Below are 12,905 nucleotides of genomic sequence, written 5' to 3'. Positions count from 1 at the left end.
TGAAAATAACAGACAAAAACGGTGCTTATCTCCCAGTAGAAAGAAAATGTGCAAGGAATAATTAACACAATAAATGCTTACACGATAGGGCATGTTGGAAGGTGCGAGGTGCTAGGGGAGAATCGTGGGTAAAGAGGATCCTGAAGATCTTAATCAGTAAGGTGGTCCCCTGGATGCCACGAGACTATCTGGAGGACAAGTTGTTCAGGCCAGGGAATCACTTCTGCAAAGCTCTCAAGGGAAGGCTCGACTGGTTTGCTGAGGCCAAAGGGGGTCAGTGTGGCTGGAGCGGAACAGGTGAGGGGAGGTGGTGGTAGATGACGTCATCGCTAATACAGATTTAGACCATCTGGAGCTTTGAAGGCCTTCGAAAAGACTCTGGGGAGAAAGGAGCGGATGTTGCAATAATTCTGTTGGGAAACGCTGGTGGCTCAGAGCAGAGCAGGGGTGAGATGAGATTGGACTCTGGATATATGTAAAAGGTGGGGACAGCAGGGTCGCTGATGTCTCAGATACGGAGAGGAAATGAGAGTTGTCAAGGGCGCCTCCGAGGTTCCTGGGCCTGAACACCTGCAAGTGTGAATTTGCCATCCGAGGAACGGGGCAAGGTGGTGGATCGGAAGGTCAGCTTTGAGTTTGAGTCTCAGATGTCGTCCCAACGTCTTCAAGGAGATGTTGGGCAGGCCATCGGATGTGTGCACTGGAGTTCAGGGGAGAGGACTAGGCTGACGATGTACATCTGGAGCCACGGGCAGGAAGGAGCGAACGGGGAAGTAGGGGGACAGCCATCAGACTGTGGAGTTCCGGACACCAAGCGAAGAGAGGTGTATCGGGGAGCAGGGAGGGGTCAACTATCAAAAACTGTCGATCAGGGGCGCCTGGGTGGCGCAGTCGGTTAAGCGTCTGACTTCAGCCAGGTCACGATCTCGCAGTCTGTGAGTTCGAGCCCCGCATCAGGCTCTGGGCTGATGGCTCAGAGCCTGGAGCCTGTTCCGATTCTGTGTCTCCCTCTCTCTCTGCCCCTCCCCCGTTCATGCTCTGTCTCTCTCTGTCCCAAAAATAAATAAACGTTGAAAAAAAAATTAAAAAAAAAAAGCTGTCGATCAGTCGAGAAGATGAAGGCTGAGAATTGAGTGTTGAATTTTGAATCACGGTACCCTTGACAACTGCCGTTTCAACGGGTGTGGGATGGGGTGGGCAGGTAGCCACATGATTGAGGTGGATTGAAGAGAGAAGAGGAATTAGAGACAGTGAGAGGATAGACACTTTTTCAAAGACCTTTGCTGCCAAAAGGGGGCTAAAAAAAATGAATGGTAGCTGTGGGGAGGGCTGTAGGATCAAGTGAAGGCCATTGTCTTGAAGATCCATCCACTTGCGACTCAGCCATGAATCTACTCAGCTGCCATCTACTATCCGCTATGCACCATGCATCTATCCCAATATCCATTCGTCACTTGGAAGCTAAGAAACCTGTCCTGAATTTCTACGGGGTACCAACTTCTATGCCCGGGCACTGGAGCTGGGGGCTTGTAGGGCAAGAAACGGGGACCCCGGAATCTGGCACATAGGAGGTATTCCGTTTAGGTGGATTGGATGATTTAAGACGCAAGGAGACCTGGTGCTCGTCTTCTAGGCGCTGGGTCCAGCAGGAGGACACAGAATGCCTGAGCCAGAGGCATGGTCTGGGTGCCGTATAATACGAACCAGAGAGGGAAAGCATTTTGCTCCAGGACGCACTGTGCGTCTGTGATGGAACGGAGATTCACACTCAGGCCTCTTGTCTTTTTTTCTCTTCCAGGATGTTCCGTCCAAGGGGACAGAAGTTAGCTGGGAGCAAGGAGCGTGTAGGAATGTGGCACTTGCGAGAGGATAGATTTTGATTTTGATTTATTTAATTTATTTTTTAAAGTAATCTCTACATCCAACATGGGGCTGAAATTCACAACCCTAAGGTCAAGGGTCAGGCAGGCTCCACTGACTGAGCCAGCCAGGTGCCCCAGGAGGATAGATTTTTAAATATTTGTATTTATTTCTGTTTTGGCTCAGAACTCAAAAGGTACCAGGGGTAATACTTGAAAAGTCTCCCTCCCATTCCTATCTCCAGCCGCCTACTGCCTCTTTCTGGGGGCAACCAATTTTCTCATGTTTCCTTAAAGACGTAAGGGATGACTATTTCCCCTTTATTTTTTTTTAACTTTTTTTTTTTTAACGTTTATTTATTTTTGGGACAGAGAGAGACAGAGCATGAACAGGGGAGGGGCAGAGAGAGAGGGAGACATAGAATCGGAAACAGGCTCCAGGCTCTGAGCCATCAGCCCAGGAGCCCTATGCGGGGCTCGAACTCACGGACCGCGAGATCGTGACCTGGCTGAAGTCGGACGCTTAACCGACTGTGCCACCCAGGCGCCCCCAATTTTTTTTTTTTTTTAGCGTTTTATTTATTTATTTATTTTTTGAGACAGAGAGAGACAGAGCATGAACAGGGGAGGGGCAGAGAGAGAGGGAGACACAGAATCTGAAACAGGCTCCAGGCTCTGAGCGGTCAGCACAGAGCCCGACGCGGGGCTCAAACTCACGGACTGCGAGATCATGACCTGAGCCGAAGTCAGAGGCTTAACCGACTAAGCCACCCAGGCGCCCCTATTTTCCCCTTTAAATACAGATGGGAGCATCCATTCGCTCCTTCAGATTGCTTTTTTTCTTCCTATTTGACAATTTGTCTTGGGGATTATTTCACATCGGTTCAGAAAAAACTTCCCGGGGGCGCCTGAGTGGCTCAGTCGGTTAAGCGTCCGACTGACTTTGGCTCAGGTCATGATCTCACAGTTTGTGAGTTCGAGCCCCGCATCAGGCTCTGTGCTGACAGCTCAGAGCCTGGAGCCTGCTTTGTGGATTCTGTCTCCTGCTGTCTCTGCCTCTCCCCCGCTCGTACTCTGTCTCTCTCTCAAAAATAAATAAAACGTTAACGTTAAAAAAAAATTTTTTTTTAAAGTTTGGGCATTTGCACTTTTAATGGAACTTTCTGGGTGATCATCCATCGAGAGTGTGCCAATCTACCCCCTGCTAACAGAGCGTGTGACTGCTTGTTTGCCCACAACTTCGACAGCACAGTGCCTTATCAACGTTTTTCGATCTTTACTAATCTGATTCCGAAAAACGAAAGTGTCTTCACGCAGCTTCCGTGTGTTTCTCTTGTTCTGATGGACGAATCTTTTCCCATTTTACAGGCACAAAGACGGATGGGGAAGAGGAACTTCTCAGGGCCGGCACCTGCCTTGCTGGGCGCTGAGTACCCCGTCTTGGGAGGTGACCCAGCAGAGGTAAGAGGAGGCCAGGTGTTGGCCTGGCAGGGACTAGGCTTCTAACAACAGTTTCAACTCCCTCTGCTTCCTCCGTTCTCTCCTCCCCCTCCTTCCAGACGTGCTTCGTGGGCTGTCCAGGGTGTCTGTATCTCCACAGGCCACCCCAAGGGTCCTGCCCCCTCCCTTAGGAAACCTCTTCCTTCTTCCTGTCATTTGACCTTTTGTCGGCCCAGAGCTTCTGGAATGCTGGGCTAAGGTGACATCTAACCCTTCTACTTGGCCCCACAAGACGGAGAAAGCCGTAGAATCGTAGGCTATTTCTGCTACTCTGACACTTAGTGACGGTCAAGCCCACACCCCCTCGCCGTGGGGGGAGGCAGGCAGAGTCGTGTAGTGTGTAAGTGCCCATGTGCGTATATTGATGTGTATATTCCATAGATGGTATATCTCTGTGGCAGCCTGCGGTCCAAGGAAAAAAATGCCTGGGTCTGGAGCCTAGCCGGGCCCGAGTTCGAATCCTCGCTTAGCCTCTAACCAGCCATGCTGTTGGGACAGTCAACTGCCCTCTCTGAGCAACAGGTCCCTTGCTTCTGCTTTTTTTTTTTAATTAAAAAATTTTTGGGGGGCTCCTGGGTGGCTCAGTCGGTTGGGCGGCCGACTTCAGCTCAGGTCATGATCTCGCGGTCCGTGAGTTCGAGCCCCGCGTCGGGCTCTGGGCTGACAGCTCAGAGCCTGGTGCCTGTTTCGGATTCTGTGTCTCCCTCTCTCTGACCCTCCCCCATTCATGCTCTGTCTCTCTCTCTCTATCTCAAAAATAAATAAACGTTAAAAAAAATTTATAAAAAAAAATTTTTTTTTAACCTTTATTTTTGAGAGAGAGAGACAGACAGACAGAGTGCGAGGAGAGAAGGAACAGAGAGACAGGGAGGCACAGAGGGAGACACTGAGCTGTCAGCGCAGAGCCCGACGCGGGGCTCGAACCCACAGAGCATGAGATCATGACCTGAACCGAAGTCGGCCGCTTAACCGACGGGGCCACCCAGGCGCCCCGCGCTCCCTTTTTTCTAGTTTGTACAAACCAAATTCTTCCTGCCTCAGCGTTTTCATCCTTACTGCTCCATCTGCCTGGAACTTTTCCACACCTTCCCCACTTCCTCCTCCTCCTTTGGGTCTCAGGTCAAATGTCACCTCCTCAGAGAGGCCCTCCCTGACCACTCATGAAGCATCAGTCTGCCCCAGTCCCTGGGGTCTGTCTCTATTCCGTAACCCTGTCTTAATTTATTCACAGCCCTTGCCAAGGTTTGAGAGGACCTCACGCGTGTAGTGAATTGTGTATCATCTGTCCCTCCTGCCCCCACCAGAAAGGAAGAACCCAGAAAGCAACAATGTTGCATCCTTATATCTAGCACAGAGTGGGGGGGGGGGGGCTTACTGGGTGTTCAGTGAATAATTGTCTAGAATGAATGAATGTGAAAGTGCTCAGCATCATAAAAGCTCAGAATTGCTGGGCATTTTTTATTCTATAAATGCAAACCTTTACCCCTGGGCTCCGAGGTCTGAGTTGAGGAGAGCCTTTGTCCTGTGATTGGAAGGGGCAGGACGGGGTCAGGCGGAGGCCTGGGGAGGGGAAAAAACGAGGCCACGCTCATGCTCACAGGACACATGTAGACACCAGGCTGTGCAGGTGCTTGTGTGCACACACACACACACACACACACCTCTTGCACACTCTTCTCCCTGCAGGCACACTGATGACTGCCCAGACTGGCTGGGCCCTCCCAGCTGCCTGGCCTGACTGGTGTCATGTGAGCTCTGAGCTTTGCAACAGCAGGGCTCAGTCCACCCGGCATCCGTAGTCCCCAGCCCAGGGCGGGCACTCACGATCGGTGGAGAAGATACATTCGCTTCCTTCCTCTTTCCATCTTCTATTTATTACCCTTCCTGCTCCCCCTCCCCGCCTCCCTCAGGGCCTCCAGTATCAGGCAAGGCGCAGCCCCGATCCCTCCCTCTGCCCTCTCCCCTTCCCTCACACAAGTCTCCACTGAGTGGGTATTAGATGCTGAGGCCTGGCAACTCTTCCTCTGCCGAACTCAGCCCGTGGGCCCCACCGGGACACACATCTGGTGAATATCCTGTTTTCTTCCCTCCCTCTCCCTGCCTTGACCGCATGTCCTGGGCCAGATGCTTATCAAATCCTATGGGTTCTTCCAGCACCAGACTCCTGATGGCCTGGTGCCCGGGGCTTGGCTTTGAGTCATGGGCTTTGAGGTTTGGTGAGGCTGGGGCAGGAAGCTCATGGGCCCCTGGTGATGCCAACCCAGGCTGAGACTTGGCCCCACCACCACGCGGGCCCACGGAGCACACCTGTGATTAGACACGTGAAGACGTGGCCTGTAACGGGACATGATGTGTCCGAGGTCACAGGGAATGTCAATGTGGAAATTCAACCACGGCGCTGCCCACTTTTGAACACATCTGCTCGGCAGTGGAGACACAGACAGCGCTGCCCAGTATTACAGGACCAGGGTTTGAATCCCAGACATTTACTAGCCGTGTGACCTTGGGCAAACCGCAGAGCATGAACGGGGGAGGGGCAGAGAGAGAGGCAGACACAGAACCGGAAGCAGGCTCCAGGCTCTGAGCCATCAGCCCAGAGCCCGACGCGGGGCTCGAACTCACAGACCGCGAGATCGTGACCTGGCTGAAGTCGGACGCTTAACCGACTAAGCCACCCAGGCACCCCTCTGAGCTTTATTTTTACTTACACACGGCAGATCTTCAATACACGTAGCTGCTAAAGAAAGGCAATGCGAGTCAGGGCAAATACGCTCTTGAGGGTCTCAATGCGTCCACAAACACACCATTATAATAATTTACACGCCGGCTGGTGTGCGCACGAATGGGTCGCGGTACACGCCCACACAGGCACCATGCTCACTCAAGGGCTTGGGCAGGGGTCGGCCAATTCGCACATGGATGCGTGTGTCTGTGAATTCATTCGGGCAGATTGTTTTTCCCCAACAATGTACACCATACTTGGGGGGCGGGGGGTTCCAGAGGCTTCTCTGGGCACTTGTCACAGGCAGGACAGACTAAGGTGTCTACCTGGGTAAACGTGATATCTGGATATCTACCCAACACCCATATGCTTGCCTGTGTCCGTGTGGGCCTGGGTGAGGGGTTATGCAGATGACCTCATCCTTTATCGGGTTGATTAGTTGGTACACTCTGGGGGGCATTGGGGTTATTTCTACATCCACAGATGCCAGAGTTATGGAACATTTTGAACCTGGACGTTTGGGTTCAATGTCACCTGTGTAGCCCGGGGCAAGAGGCCTAAGCACTGTGCTCAGGTTCCTTTTCTACGAGTTGGAGATAGTGGTTACCTCGTTATGGTGGCACAAGGGTGAAAAGAGTTTGTGTGAAATACTACCTGCACCGCATGGCACGGACTGGTGCGGTATGTGCTTCTCTCTTAATCTCCCCGCGTCTGTCCTCTGTGATGTGACCTCACCTGGTCCTTCAATTGCGGCCCTTCCTCTATTTTACTGCCATCATCAGTCTGCAGGGCTGTCCTTTTCCGCTAGACTGTGATGGCGGGCAGGACCACGTCTGAGTCATCCATAATTATAACTTGTACATTGCCTGCTAATCTGGACCTCAGATTTCTCCTCTGGCATAACAATAGCTAGCATTTATCGGGCGCTCCTACGTGCCAAGCTCTGTGTTAAGTTCATCCGGTCTTCCAAGTATCTCAAGAGGTTTGTGTCCTTGTTGTCCTCCTTAAAAAAATTTTTTTGGGGGCGCCTGGGTGGCGAGGTCAGTTAAGTCTCAGACTTCAGCTCAGGTCATGATCTCGTGGTTTGTGAGTTCGAGCCCCACGTCGGGCTCTGTGCTGACAGCTCGGAGCCTGGAGCCTGCTTCGGATTCTGTGTCTCCCCCTCTCTCTGCCCCTCCCATGCTCATGCTCTGTCTCTCTCTGTCTCTCAATAACAAATAAACCTTAAAAAGAATTAAAAAATTTTTTTAATGTGTATTTATTTTTGAGCCTGAGCAGGGAGGGGCAGAGAGAGAGTGGGAAACACAGAATCCGAAGCAGGCTCCAGGCTCTGAGCTGTCAGCACAGAGCCCCACTGGGGCCCAAACTCACGAAACTTGAGATCATGATCTGAGCCAAAATCAAGAGCTGGACGCTCAACCCACCGTCCCTTGTTGTCCCCTATTTTAGAGGAAAAGAAACGGAGACTCAGAAGGGTTAGGGAATTGCCTCGACTGACACAGGGACTTGAACCCTGGCCGACTGTCCCCCTGTCAGCCTGCCCTCAATATAAGATTTGGGACAAAGAGTTGGGGCAGGAATGTCGCTGATAGTCTGCCTCACAGCTGGCTCTCTCCCTCCACCTCCCAGGAATACCTTCCCCATCTCTGTCAATATCGCTTTGTTTGTTTCACCCTGGGGCATCTCCCTGCCCTGGCACAGCGCCCCCAGAGGCCAGACAGTGGCCTCAGATCACCTCTTCTTAGATCCAGTTGGGGGTGAGGTGGAGGAGCTCCCCTGGAACTGGGCTTGAGAAGTAACCTTGCCCCCGGGACCATAGGGGTGGGGAGGGTATACAGGACTCAACAGGAGGGAGGGTAGCCCCTGGGGTGATGTGGGTTGGGTGCTCAGGCTCTGGAATAAAAGGGGGTGAGGCAGAAGGTGAACCTCCCCCACCAGCCCGTCGGTCCCTCTCCAGCTCAGGTCTCCCCACCTCAGAGAGCAGGGAACGCAGGCTAAAGGAAGAGGGGCTTCCCTCGGATGTAGGGGAGAAGCTGTCAACCGGCTGAGCCGCCACCACCTTGAAGGAACACCAGAGGGCGCCCGAGGCAGCTATATGCTCTGTGTCTCTTCTGTACCCCCAAGCGCCCCTTGGGTCTCCAGGAGCCACCAAAGCCCAAGGCCCTGTTGTGTTCGGCTCTTGGGGTGGGGGGAGCACCCTCTACATGTCAATTAGGTCAAGCTGGGGGACAGTGTCCAAATTACTGATTTGCTGTCTACTTGTCTCCTCATTTATTTATTTTTTTTTAAATGCTTTTTTCAACGTTTATTTATTTTTGGGACAGAGAGAGACAGAGCATGAACAGGCGAGGGGCAGAGAGAGAGGGAGACACAGAATCGGAAACAGGCTCCAGGCTCTGAGCCATCAGCCCAGAGCCCGACGCGGGGCTCGAACTCACGGACTGCGAGATCGTGACCTGGCTGAAGTCGGACGCTTAACCGACTGCGCCACCCAGGCGCCAATAAATTGAATCCTCATTTATTGAGAGGATTCAAATCCGTGCCACAGCCTGGAAGCTCCCAGGGAAGTGCCCTGGGGCAACCGGGGGAGGGGGGAGCTCTTCTCACTTGTTTCCTGGTCTTTTTCAGATGGGAGGGTGAACCTAATTCCTGTTACTCCTTTTTTTTTTGATGTTTATTTGTTTTTGAAGGAGCCAGAGACCGAGCATGAGCAGGGGAGGGGCAGAGAGGGAGACACAGAATCCAAAGCAGACCCCAGGCCCCCAGCTGTCAGCACCGACCCCACTCGGGGCTCGAACTCACGGGCCCTGAAGCAAAGTCTGCCGCTTAACCCGGGCGCCCCCTCTGTTACTCCATCTTGACAAGAACAATCGTTACCATCATGATTATTTTTACTTGAAAATAATTTCCGATCTATAGGAGAGTGGCGAAGGCAATACAGAGAGTTCCTATATACCTTTCAGCCGCCTCTCCTCACTGTCCTCCAATCAGCGACAGTCTCTTGGTCTTTCTTGGTCTTTCGTGACCTTGACACTTCCGAAGAGTGCTGGCCAGATGTTTCGTTTCCCAAGGTCAGGTTGGGAAACCCCTTGGGTTTCCCAAGGTCAGGTTGAAGTTATGGAAGTTGGGGAGGAAGAACACCAAGGGTGAAGTGCCTGTCTCCATCACACCATTTCAGGGGGCCATGCTATCACGAGACGTGTTACCAGGGATGCTAACCTGATCCTTTGGTTCAGGTGGTGCCTGACAGATCTCTCCACTGTCACGTCTCTTATTTTTCCCCTTTCTACATTCCATCTGTGGGAAGCAAAGTGCAACTCACGCTCCAGGGGAGGGGAACCAAGCTTCACCGCCTGGAGAGGAGGACATCGGAGGACAGGTTAAAGCCACCACAGAAATTACACGTGTTTGTGGGGGGAGGGAGCTAGAGACCGTGCAAATATCCTCTCTCACTTTAAAGTTTCACCCATTGGGGTGCCTGGGTGGCGCAGTCGGTTAAGTGTCCGACTTCAGTCAGGTCACGATCTCACGGTCCGCGAGTTCGAGCCCCGCGTCGGGCTCTGGGCTGACGGCTCAGAGCCTGGAGCCTGTTTCTGATTCTGTGTCTCCCTCTCTCTCTGCCCCTCCCCCGTTCATGCTCTGTCTCTCTCTGTCCCAAAAATAAATAAACGTTGAAAAAAAAATTAAAAAAAATAATAATAAAGTTTCACCCACTAATTTGAGCTTTCATAGGTGGGTTTGGCCTGCAGAAATTCTTCCTGTGGTGCTCTGGGGGTGATTTTTCTAATTCTCTCAATAATCCGTTATGCGTATTTTTTTTACATTTTATAATTAATCATGCTTTTATTTTTTAATTTTTTTTTAATGTTTATTTATTTTTGAGACAGAGAGAGACAGAGTATGAACGGGGGAGGGGCAGAGAGAGAGGGAGACACAGAATCTGAAACAGGCTCCAGGCTCTGAGCGGTCAGCACAGAGCCCGACGCGGGGCTCGAACTCACAGACCATGAGATCATGACCTGGGCCGAAGTCGGATGCTTAACCGACCGAGCCACCCAGGCGCCCCAATCATGCTTTTTTTAAAGTGTATTTATTTTGAGAGAGAGAGAGAGAGAGAGAAGATGCACACCAGCGGGGGAGGGGCAGAGAGAGAGGGAGAGAAAGAATCCCAAGCAGGCTCCATCCACACTGTCAGCGCAGAGCCCATTGTGGGGTTCGAACCCACAAACAGTGACTGAGCCCCCCAGGCGCTCCTACCGGTAATCATGTTTTAAAGTGTAGTACATCCTACGTGGTTGAAAAGTGAAAGGGAGTGGAAGCTTACGCGGTGCCGGTCTCCCTTCCAGTCCCACCCCCGCCACCCTGTCCCCGGTCTCCTCCCCGAGGCAACCAGTCAACAGGGATTTCACGCATGCACAGGCCACGTCCGCCAATATTCTCCTTTCTCCACAAACGGTTTGAAAGTATTCATAGAATTCCGCACCCTATACCTTTCCATCTAACAATATAACTTGGACATCAGTCCAGATCAGTACTCAAGGACCTTGTCATTCTTTTACACGGTGTCCCGGTGTTCCTGCAACATAGATGCGCCCCGCTTTATTAACTAAGTCCCCTACCAATGAGCATGTCGGCTGTTTCCAAATGTCTTCTCTTACAAACGATACTGCGGTGTTCCTGCATGTGGAATTGAACCTATAGGTATACCCGCGTGAGAGGGAGGGACCAAAGGGCATGTGTATTTTCCATTTGGATATTGCCATACTGCGTGTCTTGGAGTCGGGGCTGGTTTACACCCTGTGTTAATTTCCTAGGGCTCCTCTGCAAAGTACCGCAAACTACGTGGCTTAAAACAACAAAAATGTATTGTCTTACAGTTTAGGAGTCTGGAAGTCTGAAATCTGAAGTCAGTTTAGGAGTCTGGAAGTCTGAATGGGAGGCCATTCTCCCTCGGAAGCCTTTAGGGAAGAAGGCTTTTTTGTTTCTTCTAGCTGCTGGAAGTTACAGGCAACCCCTAGTTTTCTTGGGCTTATAGACGTATCACTCCAGACTCTGCCTGTCTTCACATGGCCGCCTGCCCTCTGTGTGTGTCATCTCCAAATTGCCCTTTCTTACTGGAACACTGATTATTGGATTAGGGCCCATCCTAATCTAATAGGACCTCATATTAACTTTATTATATTTGCAAAGACTCTATTTCTTTAAAAAAAAAAAAAGGATTTTATTTTTAAGTAATCCTTACACCCAACGTGGGACTCGAACTCACAACCCTGAGATCAAGAATCACATGCTCTACTGACTGAGCCAGCCAGCTGTCCCACAAAGACCCTATTTCCAAATAAAGTCACAGTCACCGACTCCAGGTGGACATGAACTTTAGGGAAACAGTATTCAACCCGGTACATATTCCCACTGGCAAACTATAACAGTGAAACAGCCTGCTTTGACATTCTTCAAGGATTCACGTGACGGTTGGGAATTCACTTTGGTTATTGGATTCTGCTTCTCGGAAATAAGATACTCTGTGGGGATGGGGCTCTGTGGGGGCGTGGGATTTATTGGGGTTACAAGAGCAGGGTCGGCTTCCTACATGGCAGCTGGAAAGAAAAGCTCATGTGACATAGATCTTCTGGGGTGGATGTCCACCTCCCTTTTCTGGGCCATTTTGTCAATGTGAAATTCTATCCCTGGTCCTGATCAGCTGTGGGCACTAACCCAGAGTACCCAGGTCAGAGGTCACACACGGCCACTCACGGGTTGTTCCCTGGGAATGTTTTGTCTTGGGCAGCACCTAGTCAAATGCTGAAACAGATACAAATGTTTTTGTTTTAAATTTTTTTTTCAACGTTTTTATTTATTTTTGGGACAGAGAGAGACAGAGCATGAACGGGGGAGGGGCAGAGAGAGAGGGAGACACAGAATTGGAAACAGGCTCCAGGCTCCGAGCCATCAGCCCAGAGCCTGACGCGGGGCTCGAACTCATGGACCGCGAGATCGTGACCTGGCTGAAGTCGGACGCTTAACCGACTGCGCCACCCAGGCGCCCCTAAATGTTTAAAAATAGGTACATTTCAGATAAAAATTTGGATTCTAACTTCTCTGGAAAGAAATGTCGGTTAACACTGTGCTCGCATTTCCACAGGGCAAGAAACATTCCTGAATACACTTATTGGCATTTGATATCATCTCCCCAGCTCTGGGCCTTCAAACCAAGGGGCAGTTCAGTGCGGTGGTGCAGGTTGTGGACTCAGGAGCCCGACTGCCTGCATTTGAATCCCATCTCTTCCCCTTGCTACCTGTGTGTCCTTGGGCAAGCTGCTCCGTGTTCCTGAGCCTCACCATCGTTCTCTGTAAAACTATGATTGATTGATTCAACCCATTTTATTGAGTATCTACTATGTGCCAGACATTTTCTAGGCACTTGGGACATGCCAGTAAATAGAGCAAGGAAAGATCCTCCTTCTTGTGGAGATCATACTGCGGCAGGGGGTAGACAAGTGGCAAACACTAATAGGTAAGTGATATAGTATACTGAAAGGTGATAAATGCTATAGGAAAGCAAAAACCAAACTCCAAAGGGAATAAGGAATGGGGGCAAGGTCGCATTTTACAACAGGCTGTTCAGGGAAGGCCTCGCTGAAAAGGGGGGCGTTTGTGCAGGCTTGAAGCGGGTGAGGGAGTTGGCCCGCTGGTGAGCTGGGGGAAATGTACCAGCAGAAGGAACAGCTATGCAAAGGCCTGGAGCAGGAGCTGGCCTTGATGTTGGAAGAACAACAAAGAGGCGGGAGAGGAGACAAGGAGGGAGAGAGCTGAGGTCACAGGGG

This window comes from Prionailurus viverrinus, chromosome A3, assembly GCF_022837055.1.
Source record: "Prionailurus viverrinus isolate Anna chromosome A3, UM_Priviv_1.0, whole genome shotgun sequence".
Classification (NCBI taxonomy): domain Eukaryota; kingdom Metazoa; phylum Chordata; class Mammalia; order Carnivora; family Felidae; genus Prionailurus; species Prionailurus viverrinus.
Note: the sequence above shows the minus strand (reverse complement) of the source record.